Genomic DNA, 11,114 nt, shown 5'->3' on the forward strand with positions numbered 1-11,114 from the left:
ACCACACCGTGCCAGTCATGGTGTTGTCTTGAAGTCCTGTTCCCAGCAGGCCTCAGCAGCATCAAGCCAAGATGGCGGCGAGAAAGAGCCACGACCACCACATATGATAAAAAGGTACCTTCTTTTACTTTGCATTTCCAGCAGGTATTTGTAGTTGTATTATACATTTGCACTAACTTATTAGGAGTCAAATACCACAGATACAACATTTTCATATACCGTATTTTTCACTCTATAAGACGCACCAGACCATAAGACATACCTAGTTTTTGGAGGAGGAAAACAAGAAAAAAAATATTCTGAATCTCAGAAGCCAGAACAACAAGAGGGATTACTGCACAGTGATCCCTCTTGCTGTTCTGGCTTCTGGGATAGCTGCGCAGCCTGCATTTGCTCCATAAGACGCACACACATTTCCCCTTACTTTTTAGGAGGGAAAAAGTGAGTCTTATAGAGCAAAAAATATAGTAATTTTCTTTCAGCGTACAACATGCCGAGAATTTCTAAACCAATCTGTCTTCATTCTCCAGGGGGATGTTGGATGGGAGGATTTCAGGGACTACATCTGGCCTGCAGACCGAGGGTTCCCCACTCTGCTTCGTGGCACCGGACTGCATAGGCTGTTTCGTAATGTTTAGCCCCAGTGTCCCCAAACAGCATGTGTTGGGGTCAAGCCGGTTTACTGTTCAGGCTGCCTCGAAACAGAACCGGAATGGTGCCAAGTCATCGATGGAACCACCCAAAGCTGCATTTCTGCCACACAGAAAAGCCCTCCATGTGTTCCCATCTTCTCCTAAAAAAACCCCCAGAGCCAAAAGCTACCACATCAGTCAGGCTTGCTATAATGAACTCCAGCTTCTCCTCTGTTTGGTCCTGGCAGTGATGCTATACATATCATAGGAAACCACGAACCCCAACCGCACAACGAACGCCTCCGTTTCTGTGCAACGTTTTCCTCCTGCAGGGTGCTCACATTATCAGGACTTGGGTGTCACAATGCAGACGCTATTAGAAGGCACCTGTTCGATACAATGGAAAGGCAGTCTCCTGTGATTAAAATATCTCTTTTATGACAAATGCCGCACAACTGTTTGGCTGCAACTATAAAGCAAACGGGCTATTTGCATATGAAAGGGGATTCTTATACATTTGGGAGTGATGGAATCGGATCTCTATGTGGCCAAGGAAGTGGGGATAGGAAAGATTTTCTCTCTCCTTTTATTTCCATGGATGTTGATAGGGAAAGGCCACGGTTTTGCATCCGCTGTTCTGGAGCTATTGATCCGGGCAGCACTGATTGCTGGAATGTTAAGTCTGTCGTCTCAGCAAGGAATCAGAATTATGCAAGATGTGCCAAGAGAAAACTTACTTTCGTGTGTGTGTGTGTGTGTGTGTGTGTAGTTTGACACCAACTGAGCAAATGCAGCAAGTGAGAATTTGAAGTCTGGAAATAAACATGTATATTCTTTGTGATGTTATTAGCAGTGAATACTTGAAAACAAGCCGGGTTTCAGTTCAGGATCCCAGTATGAATTTAATGTATTAGGGAGCCCCGCAGATATCTGCTGGGCACTCTGAAGGACACATGCATGCACACACGAGCAAGTAAATATACAAGTAATCACACAAAACTGCATTTGGTTTGTGAGCAGGGACACTGCTTGCCCCGTCTTCAAGAAACTATTCTTACTTCCACTTTCCTAATGTAACGATCAGCATGCCATTGTGGGGCTGGTACCGCGCATGGATGCGGGTGGCGCTGTGGTCTAAACCACTGAGCCTCTTGGGCTTGCCAATTGGGAGGTTGGCGGTTCGAATACCTGTGATGGAGTGAGCGCCTGTTGTTCTGTCCCAGCTCCTGCCGACCTAGCAGTTTGAAAGCATGCCAGTGCAAGTAGATTAATAGGTTCTGCTGTGGCGGGAAAGTCATCGGCAGCAGTGTCTGGGTGTAAATTGGTGAAAATGTCCTGGAAAATCTATACATATGGCAGCCTGTGCCAATTTTGCCATTTCTCCCTAAAAAAGCTCAACAACATTTTGTGTGTGTCCGGATTTTCACTGTTTGAAATATGGCAATCCTAATGCACTGGGAAGTGTAGCATAATGCTTGCTTTGATCCAACACCTCCTAACTTCCCTGCAAAAAAATCAAGAATGAATGCTCAATATATAGGTCATCTGGAAGCCCCATGTTGCTCCCTGCAGCCCCTGTTTCGCACCTGGGTCCTGTTGGTGGACTTTAAGGTTCTGGTAAAGAGCAAAGTTGATCCTGCAAACTAGAAAGCCATTTGCCCTCCTTCAGCATATCTTTGGGATTGGGTCTTTAAAAATAGTGTTCCATGGCAAAATCTGTTCAATTGTAATGTTGATTCTTGTTAACAGACTTGAGTAATTTTATGAAAGAGGCAGGAGATCAAGAAACAAGACTGCCGAGAACTTAGCATAAAGGCTAATCCAACTGTGTACTGAGAACCGATCCAATTAAATCATACATTTGCTATTCATCCCTTTTAATTAATGCTTCCCTGTCTCGTTTACGCCCACATTAAACCATCCCTGAATTATGGTTCTTGGCTCATGCAAGTTTGCATGACACAAGTCTCTATTAACCTTGCAAAGATGATGGTGGGAGGAACAAAGTGGGGTTTATGTAACAAGGAAACACAGAACTCGTAAGTGAAGATTTAGCATGCTGCCTCACTCAGGCATTCCACATCACCATGCCTTCCAACCTTGGTTGGAGGAAAACGGTTACACTTTTTAAATGGGCAAGAGAAGCCCATATTAGGTAAATAACAGGAGCAAGAAGAAGGAGCTATTTCTAAAGCAAGCAAGCAAGCAAGCAAGCAAGCAAGCAAGCAAGCAAACAAACAAACAAACAAACCAATCTACATGTGTGTTTCTGCACCTTATGGAAACACAAAAATTACATTTAGGATTTGCAGGATCAGTGAGCTCATTCAGCTCATCTGAAGGTCACAAAAGTCAGTGACACCAGAAATTGAGCTCTTCTGCTGATCCTCATCCCATCTGAAATGGTGGGTGAGAATCTCCAGTTATCTATCTGAAGATGTGCTTTCTTTGGACCACCCCATTGACTCTGTTGACCATTTTTTCCCATCAGGCTCCTCCTTCCATCAGCCACCGATATTCCATAAGGCTGCGGCAGAGTGAGAGAGGAGAAGTAGGAATAATAATAATAATAATAATAATAATAATAATAATAATAATATTTATACCCCACCACTCTGGGTGGCTCCCAACAGAATATTAAAAACACAATAAAACATCAAACATTAAAAACTTCCCTAAACAGGGCTGCCTTCAGATGTCTTCTAAAAGTCAGATAGTTGTTTATTTCCTTGACATCTAGTGGGAGGGCGTTCCACAGGGAGGGCGCCACCACCGAGAAGGCCCTCTGTCTGGTTCCCTGTAACCTCACTTCCCGCAGTGAGGGAACCGCCAGAAGGCTCTCGGAGCTGGACCTCAGTGTCCAGGCTAAATGATGGGGGTGAAGATGCTCCTTCAGGTATACTGGAAGCTATGCTGAGAAGCCAGCTAGTTTCTCACAGTCCACAGCCCCCATCTAGCCTTCATCAAGGCAAGGAGGAGGCATGATCAGAGTTTTAAGGACATATTTCAGCCAGGCAAACACACTCCCAGAAGGTCTGAAGCAGGACTGGTCAGAGGGGTGGCCTGAGGAGAGAGGCTGTGAAGCTCCAGTGGCCAGACAAAGAAGTCCAGAGGTTCCACACCCCTACTTTGAATGAACAAATACATACATTGTATAATGTTAAATATAGCAATCAGCATGGAACAGCCGCTGCATCTCACTTCACAAAACGTACCTCCAACAGTGCTCTTCCCTCCCTCCTGAGGTGACCAGGAGTCTCATGTTGACCCATGAAGCCCTAATGGTGGACAAGAGACTTATAATGATGAACTGGACGAAAATAATAATAATAATAATAAATTTTATTTATATCCCGCCCTCCCCAGCCGAAGCCGGGCTCAGGGCGGCTAACAACAATAAAACAGTACAAAGGTACAACATAAACAACATTCTAAAATCATTCATTATAAAAATTAATTAATTCAAGCCACTAGCAACCACTGGGCCAGAGCTCTGCGAAGATTGCCGAGGGAGGGAGTCAGGCTGTGCCCTGGCCAAAGGCCTGGTGGAACAGCTCTGTCTTGCAGGCCCTGCGGAAGGATGTCAAGTCCCGCAGGGCCCTGGTCTCTTGTGACAGAGTGTTCCACCAGATCGGAGCCACAGCCGAAAAAGCCCTGGCTCTAGTTGAGGCCAGCCTAACTTCTCTGTGGCCTGGGACCTTCAAGATGTTTTTATTTGAAGACCGTAGGTTTCTCTGTGGGGCATACCAGGAGAGGCGGTCCCGTAGGTACGAGGGTCCTAGGCCATATAGGGCTTTAAAGGTTAAAACCAGCACCTTAAACCTGATCCTGTACTCCACCGGGAGCCAGTGCAGCTGGTATAGCACCGGGTGAATGTGATCTCGCAGCGAAGACCTCGTAAGGAGTCTCGCTGCAGCATTCTGCACCCGCTGGAGTTTCTGGGTCAGTCTCAAGGGCAGCCCCACGTAGAGCGAGTTACAATAATCCAGTCTGGAGGTGACCGTCGCGTGGATCACAGTGGCTAGGTCAGGGCGAGAGAGGTAAGGAGCCAACTGCTTAGCTTGGCGGAGATGGAAAAATGCCGCCTTTGTTATAGCTGCAATCTGCGCCTCCATGGAAAGGGAGGTGTCGAAGATTACACCCAAACTCTTAACGGACGGTGCTGGCACTAATTGCGCCCCCGCAAGAGATGGGAGTTGCCCCCCCAATCCCATATCGCCCCGTCCCAGCCACAGGACCTCTGTCTTCGAAGGATTTAGCTTCAACCGGCTCCCACGTAACCATCCAGCCACAGCCTCCAGACATCTGGTCAGTGTGTCTGGGGCCGAGTCAGGATGGCCATCCATCAACAGATAGAGTTGGGTGTCATCGGCATACTGATGACAACCCAGCCCAAAACTCCGAACAAGCTGGGCGAGGGGGCGCATAAAGATGTTGAAAAGCATCGGGGAGAGTATCGCGCCCTGAGGTACTCCACACACCAAGGAGTGGCGCGATGACAATTCCCCCCCAAGCGCCACCCTCTGTCCCCGACCAGAGAGAAACGAGCGCAGCCATTGAAGGACTGTGCCCTGGATCCCCACGTCGGTAAGGCGGTGGTCCAAAAGTTCGTGATCGACCATGTCGAAAGCTGCTGATAGATCTAAAAGAATCAGCAGCCCTGACCCGCCTCGATCCAGCTGTCTACGAAGGTCATCTGTTAGGGCGACCAGAGCCGTCTCGGTCCCATGACCAGCGCGGAAGCCAGACTGGAATGGATCCAGAGCCAATGTTTCATCCAGAAACCCACCAAGCTGTTCAGCAACCGCTCTCTCAATCACCTTACCCAGGAACGGAAGATTCGAAACCGGGCGGTAATTGGATAGATCTAAAGGATCTAATGATGTTTTCTTTAAGAGCGGGCGCACCACTGCCTCCTTCAGTTCCCCTGGGAATGTCCCCGTGCCAAGGGACAAATTGATGATATTCCCCAGGAGGGCCCGCACCTCGTCTGGACACGCTCTAATCAGCCAAGACGGGCACGGGTCGAGAGGACAAGTGGTGGGCTTTCCAGCTCGGAGGAGTCTGTCCACATCGGCTGGGGATATCTGGTCGAAGTGGTCCAATACTGGACCCGAGGACAGTCGAGGGGCCTCCAGTTCCTTTATTGTATCCAAATTGGCAGGGAGGTCATGGCGGAGCAACAAGACCTTCTCCGCAAAAAAGCTCGCAAATGCCTCACAGCCGTGTGTCAATTTGTTATTTAAATTTGGCTGTCCCTCAAGGGACGTTAAAGACCTGATTATGCTAAATAATTGCGCTGGGCGAGAGCTAGCGGATGCAATGGAGGCCGAGAAGTATGACTTCTTAGCAGCCTTCACCGCCATCTCGTAGGTTTTCATAAAAGCCCTATAAGATGTTCTTGAGGCTCCGTCACGGGCACCCCGCCATACTCGCTCTAGCCGTCTGAGGTCCCGCTTCATTTTCCGAAGCTCCTCGGTAAACCAGGGAGCCCGGTTTCTGCGGGGTCGCAGAGGGCGCTTAGGTGCGATCTCATCGATGGCTGCCTGGAGCTGGGCATTCCAGCCCTCAACAAGCTCAGTCAATGAGTCGCCAGGGGGAGCAAGGTCCCGCAAGGCTTGGCGGAATCTCTCGGGGTCCATCAGCCTCTGCGGGCGAGCCCAAATTGGCTCGCCACCTAAGCAGGGTGGGGGTGGAAAGTCAATCCTGGCTTTCAGAGCGTAGTGATCAGACCATGGCACCTTCGTCGGAGGAGACATGATCACATCTATACCGACGCCAAAGATCAAATCCAGCGTGTGGCCTGCTTGATGTGTGGGGCCCGAAACAAACTGGGAGAGCCCTAGTGTCGCCATGGAAGACACCAGGTCCAGAGCCTGTGAGGAGGGAGTGGCATCGGCATGGATGTTGAAGTCCCCCAATACCAATAGGTTAGGGAACTCCAAGGCCCAGCCGGCCACCGCCTCCAGCAGGCCTGACAGGGTGGCTGCTGGTGCGCTAGGTGGCCGGTACACCAGCCAGACAGCCAAGCTCTCCTCGGAGCCCCACACTAGGCCAACACATTCAATGCCGGGGATCGATGGCGATGGTAGAGCCCTGAAAGGACAATCTTCCCGGATTAATAATGCCACCCCTCCCCCCCGGCCCACAGTCCGCGACTGGTGGAGGACAGAGAAACCCGGGGGCGCCATCTCTCGTAAGGTAACTGTTGCCCCTTCGCGCACCCAGGTCTCCGTCACACAAGCCAGGTCGACCCCCTGCGAGATAAAGAAATCTCGCAGGGTGGCGGTTTTATTGCCTATAGACCTGGCATTGCACAGCACCAGTGACGGAGGTGAGTAATCCTTGCTCACCCTACCCTCGTCCCTCGGGATGGGGCGCAGATTGGAAAGGGTACGAGCGTATCCATATCTCGATCCCCTTCGCCTGTAACATCTGCCCCCACCGCCATACCTCCCTCGCCCCTCCACGGTAGCAATCCCAGGCCTCATAGTGGCCTCCATTGATGGCAATTAATATTATTCTTTCGCAGCCTAGAACAATAAAACCTTAAAACAGTAAAAACAAAAAACAAAAACAACCCAGAAAACAATACAACAATACAAACAAAAACTGCTAAAATTACAAATTCATCAAAATCTAACAAATTCCCCAGCCCACCCAAACATCCATCCCACCCCATATATAGAATCGAAAAGGAAAGGAAATATTAAAAAACAAAAACAAAACAAAACATGTTAAAAAGGGCTCTGCACTCCTCCGGGTCCTCCTGGGCAGTAGCAGCATCAATGGCAGCAACCATCCTTGTGAGGCCCCACCCTGGGCCAGATAGTAAGTGGCAGGAGCAGTCCTTGTGAGGCCTGTCAGGCCCTCCCTAGGCCAGGTGGTAAGTGGCAAGAAGGAGCAGGGCCCTCAGGCACTCACGCAGGGGAGTCTTCCTGGGCAGCAGAGCAGTCCTTGTGAGGCCCCAGGCCCCGCCCCAAGCCAGATGGTAAGTGCCGGCCAGGGAGAAGGGAGATACGATTCACCTTAATCAATGCCTTGACAGCATGACAATGTTGGCAACATATGAACGGACAGCTTATAGATGCAGACTTTCTTTGGATAAATACAATGATATCTGGGAAGAGTTTACATAGAATATCTTTCTTTTTTGGTGATCGCTCGTAGCTGAGTAAGATTGTCTTCCATGAACATGGTCTTAACAGTGAGTCCGCAAGTGACTTTGGAGGCCAATTCTGGATCCACACCTCCTTCCACAGTGGGGACATAGGTTTCCGGGTGGGAGTTGATCACGGTGTGGATTTGCCAAGCGTACCTTCCTCTTAGCATACTTCTCGTCCTGAGTCCGAGCGTCCATGACACCTTTGGTAAAGGCTGTTCTCCAATTGGAGCGCTCACAGTCCAGTGTTTCCCAGTTGTCAATGTTTATACTATATTTTTTTTAGATTTGCCTTGAGAGAGTCTTTTAACCTCTTTTGTTGACCACCAGCACTGCGTTTTCCATTTTTTAGTTCAGAATAGAATAGTTGCTTTGGAAGACCATAATCAGACATCCACACAACATGACCAGTCCAACGAAGTTGATGTTGAAGAATCGTTGCTTTGACACAGAATGTATTAGGTTACGGACAATTATATTAGGTTCTTGAACATATTAGGTTATTGACTCTCCTTCCTTGGAGATTTTAAAGCAGAGGTTAGATGGTCATCTGTCATGGATGCTTTAGCTGAGATTCCTGCATTGCAGGACTAGATTTGTTGGACTAGATTTGAATAGTCTGATTTGAAAATACGAAAGAGAGAGAGAGCAGGGAAGGTCTTGAAATTGCCTCCAAAACAGCACCCGGGCAGCAGAATCAGCAGGCACACAGACCACCTAGTTACAGTCTCCCCCTTGATGGTTTAGGTGTATGGTGCTTTGATTTAATTTATAGTAATTACTTCTGCATTTGCATCTGTTCATATGCAAAGTTTATGCAAAATTCATGCCATATGCAAAATTTATGCAAAAACGATACCTTCTTTTGTCCTCATTTGCTTGTTTGGTGATGCATTCATTCCCACTTCTCTGCCAATGTGGACGTATGCGCCTCAGATTTGTGCTTACTGAACAGCAACGCAACACAACAAACTGAGAGGAGTGTAAGGTAAAAGGTAAAGGTAAAGAACCCCAAGATGGTTAAGTCCAGTCAAAGGTGACTATAGGGTTGCAGCGCTCAACTCGCTTTCAGGCCGAGGGAGCTGGCATTTGTCCACAGACAGCTTATCAGGTCATGTGGCCAGCGTGACTAAACTGCTTCTGGCACAACGGGACACTGTGACAGAAACCAGAGTGCACAGAGATGCCATTTACCTTCCTGCCACAGCGGTACCTATTTATCTACTCGCTCTGCCGTGCTTTCGAACTGCTAGGTTGGCAGGAGCTGGGACAGAGCAATGGGAGCTCACACCATCGTGGGAATTCGAACCGCCGACCTTCCAATCGGCAAGCCCAAAAGGCTCAGTGGTTTAGACTACAGCGCCACCTACATCGCTAGAGGAGTATAAAAAGTAGCGATGCTTTGTTGCCTCAGATGGAATCCTAAGCATCAGGTTCACCAAACTGAGTTCCACTGGAATCAATAGGATTTGTGGCCAAGTAGGCAAATATTTTGACAAACCTAGACGGCATCTTAAAAAGTAGAGACATCACCTTGCCAACAAAGGTCTGTATAGTAAAAGCTATGGTTTTCCCAGTAGTGATGTATGGAAGTGAAAGCTGGACCATAAAGAAGGCTGATCGCTGAAGAATTGATGCTTTTGAATTATGGTGCTGGAGGAGACTCTTGAGAGTCCCATGGACTGCAAGAAGATCAAACCTCTCCATTCTGAAGGAAATCAGCCCTGAGTGCTCACTGGAAGGACAGATCCTGAAGCTGAGGCTCCAATACTCTGGCCACCTCATGAGAAGAGAAGACTCCCTGGAAAAGACCCTGATATTGGGAAAGATGGAGGGCACAAGGAGAAGGGGACGGCAGAGGACGAGATGGTTGGACAGTGTTCTCGAAGCTACCAGCATGAGTTTGACCAAACTGCGGGAGGCAGTGGAAGACAAGAGTGCCTGGCGTGCTCTGGTCCATGGGGTCATGAAGAGTCAGACATGACTAAACGACTAAACAACAACAACAACAGGCAAATATTTCCCCACTTTACTGAAAACTCCCAGTGCAGTTCTCAGAAGTAAGCCTCAATGGGTTTGACAGCACTTACTCCCTGGTGATTGTGTCTTGGATTACAGCCTCAGCATCCCTTCTGCCCCATGCCCCTGAGGCAGCAATCTGAACACCGAATCCACTGTGGTCAAACACTGTTATCTCCAAGTTAATAATCTGCTTTTAGAAAAACACTTGAATAGCTTACTCTTTCTGTAGAGATGACAGAGTAAGAGCTATTTCACCCAGTAGGTCTGCAAGAAAAAACATTCAGACATTCTCTGTGCTGGAGCATTAGATTATTCTTTTCTTAAAAGGGAAACACTATTAAGGAAAATTTAAGCTATGGCAACTGTTAAGGTCACCGCTGGACGTAAGACGCCTTTTCTTGGAAACACAAACTCTGCGAAAGCGTCTCTCCAGCAAAGAAGGGGAGAAAAAACAGTGTTTGATGGACTTAGATCTCAGTAATTTAAAAATCCTTCTGAACATGTCAGTGTGAGTTCAAAGTAGCTAAAATAGCTGCAAATGTGACGTGCTAGGAATCTGTGGCAGGGCTGAAACAATCAGAACAGCAAACAAGTAATGATTAAACCTCTAATCAGAAGCATTATACGTTGCTGTGTTTCTCCTTGTAGCTGCAGGAAAAGATGCTGTAACAGATCTTTAAATAGAAAACCTGAGGCTAAATTCCACTTCATCTATCAAAAGCAGCTGCTAGGAGATGACCTAATTTTAGCAGCTTATCAATTCCTTAGTGCTTGTTGGTTGATGTAACTTTGATCCTCTGATGCTAGATGACTTTTTGTGCTGAATATAGCTAGAATTTAATGTGAATCTTTTGGATGGCTGCCCAGCCAGCCTGCATAATCCAAACAAAGTGGGTGGGTGGGTAGGGGAGAAAGAGCAGGACATGTTTCGAGCTACTCACGTGTACAATAATACAGCCCTTACGCACGCACACATGTGCACACAGAGCCATTCATGTCGCCAAGCACAGATTTTAAATATAGTGTTCTTGGTTGGTTTCCTCTCCCCTCCCAAAGAACGCTTTGCTTTTCACATGGCAAAGACCTGAGCATTTTAGGATTTAGCTGCCGCCAAGCTGTAATGATAATTGCAGGATGCCTGTAATGAATGTTTTCCAACCAAATCATTGTCATTTCATAGGGCTGTTATTTCTATTTATGTACAGATTAGCCAATGCCTTATCAAAGGGAGAGAGAAAGGCTTTGTTTTTGCTTTTTTCCAGTAATCTGCATTGTGAAGGGTCTTTTGTCTCCCTTGC

The 11,114-nt window shown here is 47.7% G+C and overlaps 1 long non-coding RNA gene across 1 annotated transcript; it reads right to left on the bottom strand.

The window, feature by feature from the left end:
• Positions 1–3,839: 3,839 nt before the first annotated feature.
• Positions 3,840–10,746, bottom strand: LOC309514789. The gene is made up of 3 exons (XR_014212205.1): positions 10,035–10,746; positions 8,654–8,741; positions 3,840–3,942 (listed from the first exon to the last, which is right to left on the bottom strand). It is a non-coding gene; the product is annotated as an uncharacterized lncRNA (long non-coding RNA).
• Between the last annotated feature and the right edge of the window lie 368 nt (positions 10,747–11,114).

The sequence above is a fragment of the Podarcis vaucheri genome (genome assembly GCF_965113315.1).
Source record: "Podarcis vaucheri genome assembly, contig: SUPER_11_unloc_1, whole genome shotgun sequence".
NCBI lineage: Eukaryota > Metazoa > Chordata > Lepidosauria > Squamata > Lacertidae > Podarcis > Podarcis vaucheri.